The 4,889-nt window shown below is 40.1% G+C and overlaps 1 long non-coding RNA gene across 1 annotated transcript; it reads left to right on the top strand.

Annotated features, from left to right (window-relative positions):
• The first annotated feature begins 379 nt into the window (after window positions 1-379).
• Window positions 380-1,806, top strand: LOC144026339 (uncharacterized). The gene is made up of 3 exons (XR_013285107.1): window positions 380-589; window positions 1,294-1,537; window positions 1,638-1,806. It is a non-coding gene; the product is annotated as an uncharacterized LOC144026339 (long non-coding RNA).
• The last annotated feature ends 3,083 nt before the right edge of the window (window positions 1,807-4,889 follow it).

Raw genomic sequence — 4,889 nt, forward strand, 5'->3', positions numbered from 1 at the left:
TCAGACCCTCAGTACTCACCGATACCGATACCAACTGCCGATACCAGTAGTACATTTTGACAAATAAAAAAAATCACTAAAAGATATTTTTAAAGGTACACTCAGTATTATACAGTGGCATCTAGTGGTGAAATAATAAATCATTCGAAAAAAAAAAACAATTGTTTGTGTTAGTAGTATGTAAAAAGATATGTTGTATCGCATAAACGTACTTTTTTAAAATATAACGGTTAGTCTAGAAATCGCAAATTATCTTACATGTCCGCGCCTCGCCTGCTAGTGTCTGCCATGTTTCGCCGCCATCTTTCTGCTACGGGTGCCGTCAAAGACAACTTTCAGCGCTCCATTTCTTAACGCGTTTTTGGAACGCACTTCCGGTTTGTATGGCGACCGCATGTCCACGAAGAAGAAGAGTTTCCGGTCCCCGAAGAGAGCATTATCAAGCATCACACTTACTTTGGGAATTTATTTTATTTCAGCGCGACAAAACAAGAGTTTATATTGTAGCCGCATTTGCCAGATGGAGAGAAATGAGGAACAGACTAGGTTTGGGACGTGCCGGTGCCTTCGACTGCTTTCTACTTGACCGGTAAGTAAGAGTACATTTGTGTTTACGTTTTGAGAGCGAGAGAAAAAGTATACTCCGTACTAATTAATACGATGTTCGTACCTTTGTTTTACGATCACTGTATCTGTTGATTAGCAACTCCGCACCACTCGAACGATTTCGTTATGTAGCTACTTGCTTTGAAAAAAAAAAAAAGATTCCCGCTGGCACGTTATATTTAGAGTAAATGCGCAAGTTATTGTGTAATGTAATGTAACTGTGATTTCGGAGGTATATTTGCCCATAACTTCAATAGAGAATCTAAAGCATACTGTATTAGTGGAGGAGTTGAAAATTATTTTCGTTGTGGTTGGTGAAAATAGTGTTCTCGAAATTAATTTTCGGCAGGGAATAACTTTCTGGACTTAAATGCTGGCTGTACCGTAAGCACTGCTAGAGTCTGAACTCTCTCACTCAAGTGTGTACTGGTCCATTGTGTAATTGGGTGCACAAGAATTTACAGGCTGCCACGTTTTCCACGGAAATTCGACAAGCAAGCAGCCTTTGCATATTCTATGCAGTATGCAGTCAAGTTACTTTTATCTAGCTAATACAATGTTTTGGGCCCAAAAACTAAAGATCTTACCTCTATTTTGGGGGCTTTGTTGGAAAGTTGGTGACATATAATAGTATCATCAATTATTCTATTTTATTTTATAATTGTGTTTTTGTTTGTGTCACACTAGATCAACAGCCAAACTTGAGGGGTTCCAGAACCATATTCTGATGTATACAAGCATTCATGCACCGTTTAAATACATCACCGACCTGCAAGAAAAACAAATATCAAGGGGAGAGTCAGCAGCCATATTGGAATGCCCCGAATGAGGACACTTGAATGGAGGACCCCAGAAGGCTTCGGTGTTGTACCACCAGTATCTCCACCTACCATATCTGAGCTGCAACAAACTGAAGTCAGCCGACGTCTTGGTATGTCATTTACATATGGACGGCATTGGACACTACATGAACTTTTTGTGTGAAGCAATACGGAATGGTCACATGTACAAGCACCACTTGTTTTACACAGGACCTGCTGACCAGGTGTCTGAAGCCATGGAGTGACTCCTCCCTCACTTTCCTCAGCAAGCCTTTGAAGAATATGATATCATCGTTGGTGGGAACATGCCCTCACTCCATAACATGTACTTGTGCAGTCAAGGAGCATGTCAAACTTAATAAAACCAGCAAACATTGAAGTGACTTCATTTTTACTGCAGTCTGTTCACACAATCAATGGACAAGCCTTCCTTAATTTTGCCCCAATAACATCATAGAGTAGGCGAAAAGTAGTGTTACAGATCATACTGTGTTCGGGAGAGTTTGAGGAATGTTGCAATGTTAATGGGGGGCAATGTCAGCACACACACACACACACAAAAAACATCATGGTATTGAGTTAATCAGATATTTTAGCTGTGTACAACACATACCTGCTCTGTAACACTACTTTTGGCCCAAACCTGTATGTCTATTTTCCATATTTTGAAATGCACAGCGTATTGGTAAAATTCTGGAACAACTGCAATTCATGTAGCTCATTATATTCTAACAGCATTTTTTTTTTTTTTTTAGTTAATATGTTCATTTCATGTAGACTTTTATTTTACTTTATTTTATTCATTCATTTTCATGTACTGTACCTTACATTCATTGGCCAATGAAGAATTCCTTGTCATTGCAAGCATTTATAATAATTCTCCAGGCTTTTGATGTTTTACATTTCTGGTCATGTAAAATAGTGTTAGGTTAGGTGTCGAATGAACACTGCATGTTGACGCCAAAGGAAATAGTATTTTTTTAGTTATTCAAAATGTACAAATTAACACACAACAACAATATACAAGTTATACAAACTACAACAACAAGTGTCAGACATGGACTAATTATATGCCAGGTAAAAAACCTTTGTATTGTCCTCAAGGATCTGGGAAAGTGTCACTTATTTGCTACAAGTCCACCAAGGTGCTGCAGTCTGGGATCCAGGTACAGGAAATCATGGTGGTGCTGATGTGGGATCCAGGTACAGGAAATCATGGTGGTGCTGATGTGTCAGCAATGTGTCAAAAAGTATTTCTTGGTGTCAGTCTATCAGCTGGACTTGGATATCTTCATGTTCCTCCATGGTCATTTCCTGTACGAGTCTCTGCAAGAAGGTAACAATTGTATGTCAGATGAGGTACCAAACAATGAACTGAAAGTCACTGAGCCAATGAAGTACATTATTACATGAGCAAGACTATTTGTGAAAGCCATGTAAATTCCTGCACATCGAAGTACAAGGAAGCTGTTGTATCTTCAATCAAAACTAATTAAGTTGCTTAGTGATATTTATTAGGTAAAATTGTTCAACATGGTGACAAATCAATATCTGAGTAAAGGGTTTCAAATGTTTTTGTAAGCAGCACTTTTCTGAGTGGTTAGTAGCAACAAGACACGGGGGGGTTTACGAGTCTGAGTTGCATCTGTGTAGTTCAGTTAACACCATTATTTTGTACGATATACTAAACATATCAGCAAACGATGTAATCTAAATACCACATATTCCAAGCAAAGGTATGTTTTGAGCCATTCACATGCATGCTCGAATGGAATTATTTTTCCATGATGACATAATTGTACGTTACGAGACACCGCGTTCACTTCCGCGTTCTCTTCCTCGTCTCTCTCGCCCCCTTTGAGATGGTCCACATGTCTATAAAACATAACATAACTGTGTGTTCTCTGTTGCATGGTTTAGTTGCACTAACAAATATGAACATAGATAGCCATTATCATTAGCTGACGTACAGTATTTCCAAACAATGCCGACAAAAATATTAATTCTGAAATTAAATGACTAAATCACAATTATTAGGGATCTGTACAGTATGTCTAACAAATGCAATTCACTTACGTCATCACTCGAGGGAATACCAGAAGTTGTTTGCGTTCTGTTCCGGTGAAATTGGTGGTAGGCTGTTGAAGTAGGGTCTCTCTGGGACGCCGTAGTTCGTGTGCTTAAAATCATTGCATTATCTTGTTTGACCGATAGATGGCGGTCGTGAGCTACACACTGGGGCTTTAAACAAATATATTTCCTTTAATTTTGACAAAAAAACAAAACAAAAAACAAAACAAAACAGAAAGTCACTCTTCAATAGTCTTAACGCTCAAAATAAAACACAAAAATGCTCTTTTTAGTTTAAGATTCACAATTTTGAAGTATTTCCAAACCGGTGAAGTTTTGGTAAAAAACTGCTGCAAGCTATGGCGCCACTTACAGGCAAGGAGGACTCACTTAACGTCTTCCCCCTCTGCCATCGGTCGTCACGACTACTCGAGTACTTGAAAAAAGGCTGGTATCGGCCCGATACCGATACTTGGTATCGGTACTCGCCCATCCCTAATAATAATAATAATAATAATAATAATAATAATAATAATAATAATAATAATAATAATAATAATGTGCCATTTCCGCTTTTATTTGTATTTTGACTTAGTTGCTGGATGGTCAAGTTCATTGCATCTTCCTTTATTGTCAGCCGCGCTCTGACAAGGAAATCCAAACTCAATCTCACACGCTTTTACCCCCCCCCCCCCCCCCTTGCCTTCCTCCTCCAGCCCCATGCTGAAGCAATTATGTCCAGTGAGTCTTCTACAGGCAGGGTGAGGGTGATTGATGATGCTGTCAGCACAGGGAACATGTTTTAACGTCAGAATAATCTCCCCGCTAATATATTACATCCACTGGATAAGGTTCAATCATTACTAATAGCGCCGCTAAGTTGGTGAGAGTGAAGACGCCGTTCCCGAGCACGTGCCTGGTGCACGCGTGAGTGCGCGCGATACGTGTGTGGCGTTTGTGCACATTAATCAGAGAAGTGGCCGAGGCATCGGGAATCTAATAACAAGGCCCGCCAATAAACGCAATATGGCGGCGCAAGGTGGAGGAGCAGCCAGCGATTGTGAGTGTTTACTTCTTACATAACGACTTGAGCAAGAGAATCAAGTGAGACGCCGCGATTGTGACAGCGAGAGTCTTACCAGCGCTCCATATAATAACGTTTTTATGAAGTGAAAGAATGGCGCACAAAAGAGAAGCGTCGCTTCAAGAGAGGCGAGCTGGCGACGTCTAATCCGCGCTGTCTAATCTCTCAAATGAGTGTGACGGCGATGAAGAGGATTGAGATGGCGTGCGGAGAAGAGAAACAGGCCGCAGCAGGCCTTGTGTTTGTATTTTGTTTTTGTTTTTTTGCTTTGCTTATTTGTACAGTACAGTTCCATCCGTGCCCTTCGC

The sequence above is a fragment of the Festucalex cinctus genome, chromosome 9 (assembly GCF_051991245.1).
Source record: "Festucalex cinctus isolate MCC-2025b chromosome 9, RoL_Fcin_1.0, whole genome shotgun sequence".
In the NCBI taxonomy this organism is placed as follows: Eukaryota; Metazoa; Chordata; class Actinopteri; order Syngnathiformes; family Syngnathidae; genus Festucalex; species Festucalex cinctus.